This window comes from Schistocerca nitens, chromosome 4 (assembly GCF_023898315.1).
Source record: "Schistocerca nitens isolate TAMUIC-IGC-003100 chromosome 4, iqSchNite1.1, whole genome shotgun sequence".
Classification (NCBI taxonomy): domain Eukaryota; kingdom Metazoa; phylum Arthropoda; class Insecta; order Orthoptera; family Acrididae; genus Schistocerca; species Schistocerca nitens.
In genome coordinates, this window is record NC_064617.1 from 738,591,998 (window position 1) to 738,610,522 (window position 18,525).

Sequence of the window (18,525 nt, forward strand, 5' to 3'; positions counted from 1 at the left end):
TTCAGTATCACATCTTCCAAGAAGCGATCATGTTTTATTTGTTGTAATAGCTACCTATTCTTTCTCTTCGCGGTCCATGGAACTCTAAGGTGTTTCCTCCAACACTACAGTTCAAAGGAGTCTAATCTAAGACACTCCAACCTTTCTCATGTTTCAGGTCTGACATCGTGCGTCACAGCCTTTACTATCAGGATATTGTCGTTAAAGTTACGTCTCTACTTCTTAAAACATTGACAAGGTTAGGCATTGCCTGTCAATCAAGTAACAAGCTTGTCTTGATTTCGCGACTGCAAGCACCACCAGCACTATCTGGAGCCGAGATAATTGAAAATACGAGTAGAAACTACCTCCTTTGTTTCTCCTCGTACATGCCGTGAAGTGTTAGGCATAGTTGCCTCAATTCTCGTTTTCTTGATAGCGAATACTACTCTAACTTTTCGAACTGTCCTCTGGATGATATCATTTGCATATCTAAGGTTTTATGTATATTTATCCGAGGTATTTTAATTCTAGTTTCTTCCTCATCTAACCCGGTCACTTCCCACATACAGTCTGAATACACAGGATCACAATATACAGCCTGCCTACACTCTTTCTTTTAATATCGACCCTTTTAGTTTGCTTCATATTGGGTTCTCACCGTGGCTTCATGGTCAGAGTATGAACTCTTTATGGGGTAAATCAGATGATCTGGTACTCTCAAGTTTTTCAGTATTCCCTATAATTTATTGTGATCTACACAGTCATATACTTTAGAATAACCAATAAATCAGAGCTATACATGTTTCCGGAATTCTCTTGTCTTCTTCATTATCTATCAGATGCTGGCAATTTGATCTCTGATCCCTCTTCCTTTATGAAATCCAGAGACAGCTCTGTGTCTATATACCAGTGAAGTCTAGTTTATAAGATTGTAAGCACGATTTTATTAGTATGTGAGGTACGTGCGATTCTTCAGTGATTTGAGCACTTCTTAGGAATTCCCTTCTTTGAAATCAGAATGAATACTGAGCTATTACTGGCTTTTGGCTACTGTTGAGATCTCCACATTTACTGACACATTCAGTGAAATACATTGACAGCATTCCCTCCAGCAACTTCGAACAAGTCTGCTGGTATTCCATTCTGTCCACTAGCTTTGTTTTTAACAATATTTTCTAGGACCCATTTGACCTCATTTTCTAAAATATTTGGTCCTAGATCTAAGACTATATTACCTTCATCATCACTAATATGCAGTTCTTTCTTATTCATATCTTCCAGATATTCCACCGCTCTTTTCTTAATGTCTTCTGCTCTGTTACATGATTACCTTTTTTTTTTACCATTTCACTTTTTGCCTATAATTTTCATTTAACCCTAAATTACCAAACCTTCGTAAAATTTACGATTGCAGTTGGTACCATTTCGCAGTTCCCGTCAATCTGGTATTGCCAGTATAGGATGTAAGGAACAGGACAATATGTAACTATTTTGTATGTGACATACCACAGAGCACCGAATAATTTTAATTAACTGGCGCATAAACTATAAATTATAACTTCCTTTGAATAAAGTATGAAGTAATGAAATTTATGGTGGTTTAGTAACAATGTAACATTCAACCTCCCCCCCCCCCCCCCCGTTAGTGTTCCAGGGTTAATGTCTCTACACCATGAGCCAAAACATTACGATCGCTTGCTTGATAGCTTGCTTGTCCGTCTTTGGAACGAAATACTTCCCTTATTCTGCGTATCACGGATCCGACAGTTGTTGGTAGATTTGTGGAGGTATGTGGTATTAGATGTCTACGCACAAGGGCCGCTGCTTTGCATGTGATGGAGCCCGATAGCGACCCAGATGGGTTCCACAGGATTTACATCAAGCGAATTTCATGGCCGAGACATCAACGTGAGTTCACTGTATTGCTTCTCAAATCACTGTAGCACAGTTCTGGCTCCTAGACACGGACGGTTATACTCCTCAAAGATGACACCGCCGTCGGGAAAGACATCCAGCATGAAGGGATGCAGGTGAGTCGCAGCTGTCATCATGTCTTCGATTACTGCCACAGCTCCCATGCAGGCGCAGGAGAATGCCTCCCATAGCATAATACTGCTCCCATCAGCCTGCCGCTGTATGTTTCGATCCGCCGCTCACCTCGATGACGGCGTTTGTGGAGACGACCATCGACCTAGCGTAGCAAAAATGTGATTTTGCCGTAGAGCCGACAGGTTTCCATTGATCGACGGTAGAATCAGAATGGTCCCGTGTCCACTGCAATCGTACCTGACGATGTCGTTGGATCAACATGTTAACACGTAGTGTTGGTCTGCTGCGAAACTCCATGTTTGACTATGCTCGATGAACAGTGTGCTCTGAAACACTTGTGCGTGCACCAGCATTGTGCTCTTTCAGCAGAGATGTATCATATTTTACAGAACAGAGAAGCCTCCGAACCCCACGCTTCCTGAAGAATCGTGGACTGCCTTCCATTTAGCCCCTTGTGGTAGTTTCACTGTCCTTCTACCTCTTTCCGTAGATGCTCACGACAGTAGCACGTGAAATTCGAACAGCTCCGCCGTTTTCGAGATACTCGTTCACAGGCTCTGCGTAATAACAATCAGAGCGCTTATCTCAATGGATTTTCCCATTTGCAGCCCATGTCTGTACTAGCGTGATCCCCCGTGCGTGGATGTTCCGCTTACATACTTTCGTTACCAAATCACGTGCCGGCTACAGAAGCGGTTTATGAAACCATTCAAATTGGAGCTAGAGCAGAAGCTCAATGATGACGACAAAGACAAGTGTTTTGAGTTCTGTTCGTAGTTGTAACAATTGAATGAGGATTGGGATGGCATTGTTGATAGCTTAATTTTTAGCGAGGAATCCACGTTTCACACTAATGGGAAAGTGAACAGGCATAATTGTCGAATCTGCGGTACAAAGCACCCACACGAATGCACTGAATTTGAGCGCGATTCCCCAAAGGTAAATGTTTTTTTTACCTTGTCACGTCGATAACTTTAAGAGCCATTCTTCTTCGCCGAGAGCACGGTCACTGAATATTCTTAGTTGGACATGTTGCAGCAATGGCTGCGGCTTGCAACGTCGCGGTGGGCAGTGGCTTTTAAATGTATTTTTTTTGTAAATATCTCTTGTCTTCCCCTTTCTGTTTTTCTCTGCAACTTATCTTCGCTGCCCACTTAGGAATATGTTCTTGTCCCCTCTAGGAAGTTTCCGAAACTCTGCCTTTAACTCAAACAAAGCTGATTTATTGTCTTTTATTTATGCTTTCCTTCGTTCTTACACAACACATGTGCCACAATTCGCCTGAAATCGCATAAACTACATTCAAGTGACATAAATATCGCAAAGAAGCTTCAGAACCATTAACTAATAGAGTGTACTCTGTAATGTCCCCTGATGCGGGATCCAAAGGAAAAGGCTAAGTATTTCTCTTGAGAGGCACCCACATGTCTTGCTCATACTGTGGCATCAAGCAGTCAGGCCTGCAAGATGAATGGTCTGCCAAGCGAGTGGATTCATTCTTATTTATCGAGTAACATGAACTCTCGTACTCACAATTAAGTTACAAATTATCTTCCTGTATGAATAATACGCAACGGAAACGCACATCTGACTATCAGTAATTTACAGAACTCTGTTCACTACGCACTGGCAATACCACATTTTCTTTTAGTCTTTTATTTAATGGCTTTTATCAACACGTGGCCACCGCACTGAATATGAGTGGCGCACACATTATAAATTCGGGACATCATGACAACATACAATTCGAAGGAAAAGTCCACCAATCTTTTTCTTTTCACTAACTTATTTATTCCGATAAATTCTATAACCTAAACACACAAATTCTATAACTTACAACAATAACACATGAGAAATTCCGCCCAGTGGGCATGGCTTAACATTGGTGAATCTCTATATTATGGTCTCGTAATTATTTAACGCTACAGTGCACTTTCTGGACAGGATGGTGGATCTTTTATTATGTCTCACACTTCGACTCTCACAATCATCATCACGAAACTTTCCTCCAGACCGAGCAGTACAAAAGGAACACGCATAACTCACTAATCTTTTGAAACTACCTCGCTACTATCCCATGCAAACCACACATACCCAAATTACATGACATACACCACACTACAATATGAAACACTACACAGTGAATAGTCACAACATTATCACTTTCAGCTTTCCCACTTCAATTAATATTTATCCCAGTTTCACACGACACTGCCCCACTTCGTAATTCTACTTTCCTACTATGAACTCTGGAGATATATGCACGTCTTCCTGTGCAATGCAAGCCAAGTGGCGTTGCTGGATAGACGGACGACTCACCTTGCTTCTCTCTCAGAGTTTGAATCTAGCATCACACGGAATCATATCACGCAAAGTAATATTAAGAACGTATTCATCACACACGCGAGTCCTCAACTGATACCATGGACGAGTACTTCTCTTTATCCTTTGTCTCACACACAGATTGAGACTCACACAGTACTCACCACGTGGAAGTACTCGTCTCTAATTTCAAGTCCTGCACACGCCATTTCTTAAATATTTCAATTTATGGTACACACGCTATTTCTTAAATATTTCAACTTATTGTACACACGCTAGTAATTCAGCTTAACTTAAGCACATGGAAGTATTTCAACTTATTGCTACACGTGGTTTCATTGTGACCGTTGGTCACTTCCGAAGATTACTACGATCCCGTTAATATTACCTGTCTGACATTTAATTCTCCCCACAAAAGTTCCTGAAATAGAGAAATTATTATTTCAAACTACTCTTAAATGTTCCACATGCATACCATGTCTCCACTCTTTCATCATTACGGAGCACAACTAAAACAGGTCTTAACAGCACAAGATCCAGCGGCAGAGTGCTGAAACATGGCCGTTCTCCAGGTCATCTCGCAACTCTGTCGAGGTGGGGGGAAGACCATGCTACTGTATTGGTCAGCCAGTGGGGGGAAGACCATGCTACTGTATTGGTCAGCCACATTTCAGGCGCTCAAAGCTCAGGTAAATTTCATCTCTTTGGTCCCACCAAAGGTGGCCAAAGGGTCGTCTCAAAGATCATATATTCACATTCACTATCTGCGGTTAGCAGACGACCATACATTCATTCATTTCACAGATCTCACCAAACTGGATGTAGGGATTTATTTTGTGGGAATGCACATGTGATCAATTAAATAAATAAATTGTCATTCTTTCCCACACTGGTATCCGGCTTCACTGTATTAATTGAAATTGAGTTAGTTTTACAAAAAAAAAATGTGTTGTTCTGACAAGAATAATGAAGTAAGTTGTACCCATTTTCAATGTCGGGCGGTACTGTACCCTTTCACCACCGGCTACCCATGCAGAAAAAAATGGCACGGTACTATCCTTGCAATGCGAGGGTAGTTTCGAAAATTTTTTTAAGAAAACTGTATTAGAACAAACGTAGCAAGTCATCAAAATAACCAGGAGGAGACCTTAGCCCCTGGCGACCTCAAATAGACGACCAAATGCTGTTACTTTACCAAATTTTTTACACAGTTATTGCATTATTGTACTCTCCACAATACAGAGTAACGTACACATACAAATTTACATCAATCCAAATGACAAATAAAACATTACATCATACAAATAAAAAATAATGGTGAGATAAAAATTTGCTTAGTTACCGGGATCTCCGTTATTTTTAGGAGTAATCCAAACTTCACTAATTCTATGACAACTAAGAAAAATACTAATTGTACTCATGAAATTTTAAATAGCTCATCGTCCAAACACAGAACAAGTAATCTGACATTCATAAATTGCGTTGTAAAAACCTTTACACAGCAAAGTCTAAATACAAAACAAAATCAACAAAAGAAAAAAATTGCGTACACTAGTTACATGTAGAATGTCAGGCTCCATACCATTACTCTAAAATATACATCAAACCTACAGAGAAATAAAACTGAGAAGAAAAACAATGAAATATTCCACAAGTTACATACTGGTTACGTAATATAGTTCGTCTAAGACATCATGTCATACCTCATTAACTATCATCACCTAAGCAATTGCCACCACTACTCGACTGTGAGTTTGACCTTATCCTTGTCCACCAGTACAAATACCTGCTGCTGAGCCAGTCAGTCCATCAACTTTGATCAATACACGCAGTAAATAGTTTAGCAATAAGTGCTTGAATCCACCAGTAGCTCTCGTATCTTACTCTACTGCTCATTTCTCTGTTGTCACACATTTAGACGACAAGAACTTGCATTTCGACTAGCCTTCGATACACTTTAATGTGAAATATCACCACTGTGATAATGAAAATAAGTGGCTTCAGTCAACACACCAACAAGATCATTACTGTCCACGACATCAAAATGCATCAGTTAATTCCGATATTTGTTGTGCAATGCAAACCCTTGTCCCCTGTGACAACCTTACTGATCAATGCTACAAGAGCCGCTACGTTAGTATTACGCCACTGGCTAATAATTAAAGCATCATTGTACCAAATATTCTAATAAACATGCTACGTGAACTTGATAACCCAGAACAAACAAAAAAACAAACACTAACTATTCTAAACACAAATGTTAATGAAATACAATTACACTTGTTGTCCCTTCAGGAATGAAACATATAAAAAAAACATTTACACAATTACAAATACATTATTCCCTATCTTGCGAGTCACACGGAATCATTTCATTCTGTGATTTTCTTGGGGTCAAAAAAGTTGCTGACAGGTTCCCCAGAAACACTGTCTCGGTGTCAGAGCTCTCCCATGGTTACCCGGACGAAAGTCTTTAAGTCACTCAAATCGGCATTTTGAACATGCACTGAACAGTAAACTGTATCTCACATTAAACACAAATGTCATAGTCACTCTCAGCGTACCATCCACACGAATCTGGTCGTCCAGAAATGGCCCTACAACTACTATTACCCACGGTTCTGTCCTTTCAGTTCATGGTGTAGTTAAAAGTCGTAAGTTCCAACAAACAGCACTTATTCCCGCACCAATTCAAGAAATGTCTCCTACTACAGACGCAAATGTCAATGTCCCACTCTAGTTTCTTGCCTTCATACAATAATTAGTCACCAAACGACAACTGTCCTCTATACCAAGCGTCCCACATGCAACTCACAAAGCACACTTAACAAGTCACTGCCAAAAGTTTATGGATCCCACCGTTCAGTGGTCAAGACAAAACAAAACGATCGTCCTGTCTGCTAAAGACAAAATCTTTTCCACCACTCACAACGCGGAAACACCAGTCCTTCACTTTCCACCTTATGGAGACATACGAGCAGTCATCTTGTTTCACGGCTCCACAGTCCACTACTAGTTAATAGTTGCTGTTACAAAATGCCCGCCGGACTCTGCGTTGCATCGTTCATTCTGCCGTGGCGCCGTCGCGTGACCTGTTGAGCCGCAGAAACCACCCGCTGTTGCCTCCGCGGGATACTTTCCCCCATCGTAAGGGTGGCGGAACTTATGAATGGCCAGTGGTACGTGCGTGTCGCCCCAGGCCGTTGACCTGCTGTAGCAGGCGCGTGGAGTGTACCCCGACCGGCAGTGGAGTGGGGAGCGCACCGGCTCTGTTGCCGACGTCTGCTTGGCTTATGTGGTACGGGGGCGTTCGGCGTACCCCTCAGCGCTACGACACCCAATCAGTCAGACCCTTCCGTGCATCTCGCAACATTACAGACAAAAGGATATTCTTACAGTATTTAAATACTCATTGATTACATGTATGATCTATTAGATACATTGGTAATAAAAGAATCTTTGTTCTATAAAAACATAAAATCATACACCCTAGTTTTCTACACACACACAACATCAACACTTATCCCTTTTCTATATACAGCCCACACTTGTGCTATTGATTGTACCTGTCGTCCCTCATACAAAACATGAAAGTGTAAAAAAAAAAAAAAAGGAATATTAAGCAATCTATACAGCTCATAATTACAATATCAAATAGTAGGCTACTCTAACATCCTATCACAATGAAAATATCAGAAACTGTTTATTCTAAAACTACAATATACAGTGAACCTTTGTGCTTGTGACAGACTGAAATTAATACCTCTTGAAAGTGTTCTAACAAAAAAATAAGAAATAATCTACACAGCTCACAATTACCTACCACATGTTATTAAATAGTAAACTACTTTAACATCCTAACACAATAAACATTTTAGAAACTGATGACTCTAAATCTACAACATACAATGCACCTTTGTGCTTGTGACAGACTGAAATTAGTATCTCTTTATATATTTTACCCTTTTTATTATATATAACAACATTTCTAGGATATGTATGTACCATCCACATGATGCCAGATCCTGACCTGCCATCGAGGTTCATCCAAATCAAACAATAACACAATAGTGTTTTAGTTATGGATCGGTAGCATCCCCTTTACAGGAGTGTGCGCATTGATCACACTACTCTACGACTCTCACTCACCAGACATCACATTTTCCTTCTCATTCAATCCATTAATACACTAACAGAATAGGTCTAGAAGTCAGCTAACCTTAACACCACCACACTCACGACAACATACCATACCTTTGCTCCTTTATACTCAACCACATAACACATGAAGCTGTTTCGGAGATAGCTTTCCAGTCTCCGAATTCGTCCTTTCACTCTGGCACCTCTCTCCATCGGCTTACCTCTGCATTCACTTTACCGATTATTCATCCTGCTAAATATCAACTTAGAATTGCGACATTTCATCTAAGAACAAAAAATACACAAATTATTCATCCTGCAAAATAACTGTACACATTCTTGGTACAGTTTTGATTAGTTATACTGGTACCAGGCTTCAACAACAACAACAACAAAAATTATGTTTTTTATATAGCAATTGTTATGGTAAGAATTATATTTACACTTATATTACATCTTATGTCAGTATTCCACAACGTTCACCATCTGGATCTCATACTCCCTTTATGTCCCTTCACGTTGTGCAGTTGTCCTCATCTCTTCATTCGTATTTCGGCTCTCCGTCCGTCGATTACTCCATCATTTCCTGGTCTTCCTTCGCCATTCGCATCAATCTCGATTCCAGCATACACAGGCCTCTCTGTAACATACCTCTAAGACATCTCCACATTATTAGTTCTACTCACCTTTATTTACCACTGTTTCATCGCGTCGAATCTCTCTTTATTAATCACACTGCTTCACGTCGCTTCTCTCCTTAATTATCACCTTTGTCCACTACTATTTATCACGTCGCTTCTCTATCTACCATCTTTTTCCACTCATTAATCATCACGTCATTTCTGCTTGATCCTTATTCATATGACAAAAAATACGTACATACACCACTCTGTCGACTCCTGTTCGTGACTCATTCGACCAGTCTATTCCGTCATACTTCCTGACATCCCGCCTGAAAATTGTTATGTTCGATTTGACCCTGCACAACGTTACACACCACAAATAAATACACTGACTATCTACCATAAATTGCCTACTTTCGATCTATCCTTAACTTTTCCATAATTTGATGTTAGAAATGTGATGAAGCCCACGAGATTGTTTTCCCTTGATCGTCTCAATTACAGCATTTACATGGACAATACGCCTCACTCTGAATGGTCCACTATACACCGTAAAGAATTTGCTAGTTAGGAATCTGTGCTTCTTTGATAATCGATGAGTTTTAATTAGAACCTTGTCTCCTACTGCCAATTCGATCTTACGGATCTTTCCTTTCTGCTTCTCCAGCCTATCCTTAGCTGCTTTCTTAATACGCTCTATCGCAACCTTGACAATTTCTGTGTGCCTCTGCTTTCCTGATCGCGGAAAATCTACCAGCTCCCTGACTCGATCTGGTGGTGGTTCATTCTTTAGTACCGTAATTGGTGATAAACCAGTTGCTCCATGTGGTAGCTCATTGAGGATGTCCTGAAAACCTTTGAGAAAAATACTGCAACTTCTGTGTTGCCTATGGCAATAGATCTTACACAATTTTCCCTGTTCTTTTACCACTCTTTCGCTGGGGTTACTTGCAGCATGGTATCGGGATATGAACACCGGTTTTATCCTTCTTCTCTTCAGTGTGGTTAGCCATTGTCTGGATCTATATTGTGGTCCATTGTCAGCTATGAACTTTTCTACAGTTCCTACTTCTCGCAAAAAGTTTTTAACGATTGCTGCTGCTACTGTCCTTCCCGTCGCACGTTTCAATGCGGTAAAAGTCACATACTTTGACACCAATTCCACTGCTACTAAAACATATCTATATCCTTGCACTGACTTAGGTAGCGGGCCAAACAAATCTGTTGCTCCGAATTCCCTCAATCTACCTGGCACTATCGGAAAAAGCGGTGCTTTGCATGAGATAGTTAACGATTTTGCCTTCTGGCACAATTTGCAACTACCAAGCACGTTCTTGATCCTCCTCTCCATACTAATGAAATAAACTGATTCCCTTAACTTCTTACAGCATTTCCTTGCCCCGCAATGCCCGTAACTTAGGTGCGTGTACCAGATCAACTTGTTGACTATTTCATTTGGTATACACAACACCCAGTCCTGTGTGTTCGGATTTCTACGGTAGAAAAGGACCCCGTTCTGAATTGTATAAAAGCGCGCTATATTGGCAACTAAGTTCGCTCTAACTCTGTCCTTCACCAATCTCCATGACGCGTCTTTATCCTGCTGTTTCGCGATATTTGTGAGTACCGCCCCTATGTATTTCTCGAACGGCACGCCCTGCATATACAATATATCATATCTGTTCTCGTTTACCTCCTCATCAAAGCATTGACCATGACCTACTGGGTTCCTTGACAACGCATCTGCCACTATATTCTGTGGCCCAGGAATATACATGACCGAAAACTGAAACTCCTGTAAATAGAGTGCCCACCTAGCGAGTCGTCTATGGGTAAGTTTGGCCGACATCAGAAACTGTAGTGACTTGTGGTCAGTATAGATTTTAGTATGCCTTCCATACAAATAGTATCTAAACTTACTAAAACCCCATACTATTGCCAATGCTTCAAGCTCAGTTACCGTGTAATTTCTCTCAGCTTTGCTAAGCACTCGGCTCGCAAATGCAATAGGTTGTTGTATTACTTCTCCTCCTTGCTCCTGCTCTTGGAACAATGTTACCCCAAGTCCACTACGGGAACTGTCCGTGGTCATACAAAATTCTTTCCCTAGGTCTGGATGCCCGAGAAGAGGTGCCGATAGCAGTGCCTTCTTTAACGCCTCACACTCTTCCTGCACGACAGGGTCCCAATTCCATACCGTTTTCTTTCCAGTCAGCTGACATAGTCTGGGTGTCGCTGCACCCCCAATCTTAATGAACCTCCTGTAAAAATTGATTAATCCTAAATAACCCCGTAGCTGACGTTTTGTTCTTGGCACCGGAAAATCTCTGATTGCTTCGAGTTTGTATGGATTTGGTCTTATTCCCTCTGGTGTCACACTGTGACCTAGAAACTCGATTTCTTTTCGTCCAAATTCTGACTTTCCCAAATTCATGGTTACCCCATGTCTCTCCAATGCAACGAGCAATATGCTTAACGTTCTATTGTGGTCTTCCCAGTTTCTTTCGGCTATCAGGACATCATCCACGTACTGTGTTACCTTATCTTTTATTTCATTAGGAATGACAGTATTTAGCGCTCTGATAAATGCCGCGGATGATACATTTAACCCAAATGGTAGTTTGCGGAATTGATACGATTTCCCGTAGCACAAGAAAGCAGTGTATTTTCTACACCCCCTATCTAACTCCACCTGCCAGAAACTCATTCTCAAATCAACTGAGCTAAGAACTCTGATCCCGTGGAACTTTTGTAGCAATTCGTCAAGTGTCAGCGGCCGATCTGTCTCTGGCTCTATTATCTTATTAATCCTTCTTGCGTCCAAAACTAATCTAATTGACCCATCCTTTTTTTCAACACAAACTAAAGGGCTGTTGTACGGACTGGATGCTGGTTCGATAATCCCTTGTTGTAGCATGCTTTCGATCTCAGCTTCCACTCTTTCTTTGTACACAACAGGTATCGGGTACACTTGGGCCCTAAACTGTTTATGAGGCTTGACCTTGAATCTATACACAAAATTTCTTATTGTACCCACAACATGTTTAAATACCTTTCTATTCTCGTATAAAATTTTCTGCAATTCCCCGTAGACCGTGGTCCCTCGTAAATGCCAGATTTTCTCCCTGATCTCCTCCTCCAAACATTTATGAATTTCCTTCTTCTCTTGTTCGAACCCCGTATTCTGTGCCTCTCTACCGGACTTTACCGCCAGACATAATGCTAAGTGTGCGTTATCTTTAGCATATAAGCAATCGTCGAATCTTAATGTAATTTCCTCCGAATCTCGTTTCAACTCCATCGAACCATTTCTCATGTTAACGACTGCTTTATATTGGTTCAAAAAATTAACGCCTAATATCCCTTCAACAGTTAGAGATGACACAATCATGAACACTGTACTAAACCTCTTCGCCTGGCACACAAAGTCTACCTGCGCTTGTAACTTCACCTCAATTCCCTTTCCTGTAATTGCCCCTCTCACTGTTGTCCTTTGCAATGGCAACGTTGGCCATGGTTTTGTAAGACTACAACACTTAAACACATCTTCCCTCAAAACACTCATTACACTGCCTGTGTCGATGACACAAGGTACGATTATATTATTTATTTCTACGCTAATTATTGGGTGGACTTCACTCCCCACATCTCCTACCTCCTCTAACAGATTCTCCCTTAGTTTTCCGTAATCGATATACCTAATATTTACATCATTAATAGTCCTGGTTTGTACCCGTCTATCATGTAGTCACCTTCTTGTCCCTCCGTCATTGTGACAGTGACTGTCCTGTCGTGATCCCAATGACTGCCTATCCTCTCTTCGCCCATCATTTTCATTTTCCCATCTTCTTCCATCTCTGTCCCATCTTCTATTTTCCCGGTTTGCTGGTCTATATCCCCATGAATTCTGCCCCCTATTTCCTCGCCATCTTCCATTTCCATCATTCCTCTGATTCCATGCTCTGCTGTCATTCTGATAGTTTCTGCCGTTCCTATCCTCAACTCTGTCTGACCTATGAGTCGTGTCGCCGTTCACAATGTTGCTCTCATTACCCAGTTCCTGTAACAAGTGCTGAAATGACGCGGAATCGTCTAAGCCTCTGCCTGCTATCACTATATCTCTGCGCAATCTCACTATACAGATCCTAATGAGCTCCCCAGTTTCATATGGCACATCCAAATACCTATTTCGTCTCAGCATTTCCTGATAACACGACACTGGATCTCTTATAACACCTTCGTTACAATTTGGCATCATCAATATGCTTTGCTTAACCTGGTCCTGCTTACTTTTCGACCAGAATTCGTTTAAAAACTTGTCACAAAATATCTTGTAGCTACTACAGTCTTTAATAACTTCCTGCATTTTCGCTCTAGCCTCGTTCCTCAAATGGTTACACACAAACTTCATTTTGAGGAGCGGTCCCCACGATGAAGGTAATGAATCTTGAAATTGAGACAGCCACAGGCATGGATGTTGGTAATTATCAGGATCCGGAAAACAAGTGTACGTTTGTACTGACACAAAGTGCCTCCTACATTCTTCTTCCGCATTTATGTTTTCCGACCTTGGACTATACCCAGTTGGGTTTGCCACGTGTTTTATCCGACACAACAGTTCTTCTAATTCTCTGAGTTCGTCTTCCTCTTTCTGCCCATTTTCGTTTTTTGAATTTATCTCACTCTCCCTCTGCAGTCTACTTGGTGGTGTTTCACCTTCATTTCTGCACGCTAATTGCAACTGTGCAAGTTCTTCCCTATGTTTCCTATTTGTTTCTAATTGTGCCTCTTTAAACTGTAATAGTGATTGTATCTCCTCCTGGTCGGCATAAACCTCTCGCTGCGTATTGTCAGAGCCTGTTTCGCCTCTCATACTGATCTTTTCTACATCTGCGCTAATCGTATTCATTCTGGCCACTACCTCCGCAACTTCATCCCTGTGTTTATTTAGCGCCACTTCCTGCCGGGTGACTTGAGCTTCCACGCTGTCTAATGCCCCTTGTTTATCTGCAAGTAAGTCCTCCACTATCTCTTTGATTCGCTCATCTGGCAACACGTCCCTACGTTCTGTAATATCGCTCTCTATTGCACTTATTCGTACCTCCAAATCATTGGCTTTTTCTTTCAAGGCATCACATACTTGCTTCAACGCATCCAGATTCTTCTCCCCCTCATCTAACCAATTATTAACTGTGGACAGACGCTCATCGATAACTGTGTGTAGCTTCCTCATTGCCTCTTTATTTCCCTTATCCATTGCCTTCAATCTTTCCTTATTTGCTTCCAATCTTTCCTTAGTCTCCCTATCTCTCTCCTTATTATCTCTATCCATCGCTTCCAATCTTTCCTTATTATCTCTATCCATCGCTTCCAATCTTTCCTTATTTGCTTCAAATCTTTCCTTATTCTCCCTATCTCTCTCCTTATTATCTCTATCCATCCTCTGTAACAACTGCAGTAGCACATTGTCATTTGCTACTTTCGGTGCGCTCCCCTCGTTCGCCTGAGAAACCGTAGCTTCGCTAAGGGTAGCTGCACTATCACTGCATACCTGACCTAGTCCCGGCTCGCCCGCGTCGTCGGGAAAAGCCCCCGATTCCACAAAGGATCACCTAGCAGCGGTCCACTGGACAATTCAGCCCCTTCCGAGTGTTTCCCGTTCCCGCTCATTAGCCCATGGTCGACACCTACTTCCTGCTGCACTGCTACGTTCACCCCATAATCGCTATTCTCCATGGTGACTACACTTTTCGACTGCGACCTAGTTACTACGGACATTACACAAAAAAAATTATACAACGATCTTCCAGCCTTGGACGATATAGCAATTAATTACATAAAAAAATAAAAGATCCTCACCAATCCATAAAGAAATTGCAAACAGAAAAAATTTTACTTCTTAGCGCTATCACAATATATTCCATCAAAATAAAAAAAATCTTAACAGCAAACCCTAACAGCAAAAATATCCTGGCAGAATATCCTGGCAAAAAAAAAAATATCCTGGCAGGGTCGAAATTATGAGAGGCACCCACATGCCTTGCTCATACTGTGGCATCAAGCAGTCAAGCCTGCAAGATGAGTGGTCTGCCAAGCGAGTGGATTCATTCTTATTTATCGAGTAACATGAACTCTCGTACTCACAATTAAGTTACAAATTATCCTCCTGTATGAATAATACGCAACGGAAACGCACATCTGACTATCAGTAATTTACAGAACTCTGACTGTTCACTACGCACTGGCAATACCACATTTTCTTTTAGTCTTTTATTTAATGGCTTTTATCAACACGTGGCCACCGCACTGAATATGAGTGGCGCACACATTATAAATTCGGGACATCATGACAACATACAATTCGAAGGAAAAGTCCACCAATCTTTTTCTTTTCACTAACTTATTTATTCCGATAAATTCTATAACCTAAACACACAAATTCTATAACTTACAACAATAACACATGAGAAATTCCGCCCAGTGGGCATGGCTTAACATTGGTGAATCTCTATATTATGGTCTCGTAATTATTTAACGCTACAGTGCACTTTCTGGACAGGATGGTGGATCTTTTATTATGTCTCACACTTCGACTCTCACAATCATCATCACGAAACTTTCCTCCAGACCGAGCAGTACAAAAGGAACACGCATAACTCACTAATCTTTTGAAACTACCTCGCTACTATCCCATGCAAACCACACATACCCAAATTACATGACATACACCACACTACAATATGAAACACTACACAGTGAATAGTCACAACATTATCACTTTCAGCTTTCCCACTTCAATTAATATTTATCCCAGTTTCACACGACACTGCCCCACTTCGTAATTCTACTTTCCTACTATGAACTCTGGAGATATATGCACGTCTTCCTGTGCAATGCAAGCCAAGTGGCGTTGCTGGATAGACGGACGACTCACCTTGCTTCTCTCTCAGAGTTTGAATCTAGCGTCACACGGAATCATATCACGCAAAGTAATATTAAGAACGTATTCATCACACACGCGAGTCCTCAACTGATACCATGGACGAGTACTCCTCTTTATCCTTTGTCTCACACACAGATTGAGACTCACACAGTACTCACCACGTGGAAGTACTCATCTCTAATTTCAAGTCCTGCACACGCCATTTCTTAAATATTTCAAATTATGGTACACACGCTATTTCTTAAATATTTCAACTTATTGTACACACGCTAGTAATTCAGCTTAACTTAAGCACACGGAAGTATTTCAACTTATTGCTACACGTGGTTTCATTGTGACCGTTGGTCACTTCCGAAGATTACTACAATCCCATTAATATTACCTGCCTGACATTTAATTCTCCCCACAAAAGTTCCTGAAATAGAGAAATTATTATTTCAAACTATGTAAGTAGGCAGTTTATGTTTTCTTATTGGCAACGTTACGTAGCGCTCTGTATGAAAATCACTGGCTGTGCTGTGTGCAGTCTGTGGCTAGTTTGCATTGTTGTCTGCCATTGTAGTGTTGGGCAGCGACAGCTGGATGTGAACAGCGCGTAGTGTTGCGCAGTTGGAGGTGAGCCGCCAGCAGTGGTGGATGTGGGGAGAGAAATGGCGGAGATTTGATATTTGTAAGAATGGATGTTATAAACTCCTATATATATACTCCTGGAAATTGAAATAAGAACACCGTGAATTCATTGTCCCAGGAAGGGGAAACTTTATTGACACATTCCTGGGGTCAGATACATCACATGATCACACTGACAGAACCACAGGCACATAGACACAGGCAACAGAGCATGTACAATGTCGGCACTAGTACAGTGTATATCCACCTTTCGCAGCAATGCAGGCTGCTATTCTCCCATGGAGACGATCGTAGAGATGCTGGATGTAGTCCTGTGGAACGGCTTGCCATGCCATTTCCACCTGGCGCCTCAGTTGGACCAGCGTTCGTGCTGGACGTGCAGACCGCGTGAGACGACGCTTCATCCAGTCCCAAACATGCTCAATGGGGGACAGATCCGGAGATCTTGCTGGCCAGGGTAGTTGACTTACACCTGCTAGAGCACGTTGGGTGGCACGGGATACATGCGGACGTGCATTGTCCTGTTGGAACAGCAAGTTCCCTTGCCGGTCTAGGAATGGTAGAACGATGCGTTCGATGACGGTTTGGATGTACCGTGCACTATTCAGTGTCCCCTCGACGATCACCAGTGGTGTACGGCCAGTGTAGGAGATCGCTCCCCACACCATGATGCCGGGTGTTGGCCCTGTGTGCCTCGGTCGTATGCAGTCCTGATTGTGGCGATCACCTGCACGGCGCTAAACACGCATGCGACCATCATTGGCACCAAGGCAGAAGCGACTCTCATCGCTGAAGACGACACGTCTCCATTCGTCCCTCCATTCACGCCTGTCGCGACACCACTGGAGGCGGGCTGCACGATGTTGGGACGTGAGCGGAAGACGGCCTAACGGTGTGCGGGACCGTAGCCCAGCTTCATGGAGACGGTTGCGAATGGTCCTCGCCGATACCCCAGGAGCAACAGTGTCCCTAATTTGCTGGGAAGTGGCGGTGCGGTCCCCTACGGCACTGCATAGGATCCTACGGTCTTGGCGTGCATCCGTGCGTCGCTGCGGTCCGGTCCCAGGTCGACGGGCACGTGCACCTTCCGCCGACCACTGGCGACAACATCGATGTACTGTGGAGACCTCACGCCCCACGTGTTGAGCAATTCGGCGGTACGTCCACCCGGCCTCCCGCATTCACGTCCACGCTGTCGGGGCATGCTACCAGTGTTAAAGACTGCGATGGAGCTCCGTATGCCACGGCAAACTGGCTGACACTGACGGCGGCGGTGCACAAATGCTGCGCAGCTAGCGCCATTTGACGGCCAACACCGCGGTTCCTGGTGTGTCCGCTGTGCCGTGCGTGTGATCATTGCTTGTACAGCCCTCTCGCAGTGTCCGGAGCAAGTATGGTGGGTCTGACACACCGGTGTCAATGTGTTCTTTTTTCCATTTCCAGGAGTGTATTATGACTTTTGATGACTATTAAGGTAAATACATTGTTTGTTCTCTATTAAAATCATTCATTTGCTAACTATGCCTATCAGTAGTTAGTGCCTTCCGTAGTTTGAATCGTTTATTTAGCTGGCAGTAGTGGCGCTCGCTGTACTGCAGTAGTTCGAGTAACGAAGATTTTTGTGAGGTAAGTGATTTGTGAAAGGTATAGGTTAATGTTATAGTCAGGGCCATTCTTTTGTAGGGATTTTTGAAAGTCAGATTGCGTTGCGCTAAAAATATTGTGTGTCAGGATAAGCACAGTCATTTATAATTTTTCAAAAGGGGACGTTTCATATGTCGACCCTTAGCCGAGGATACCTCACTGGAATCTTCTGATTTTTTCTTGTAGTTTGTG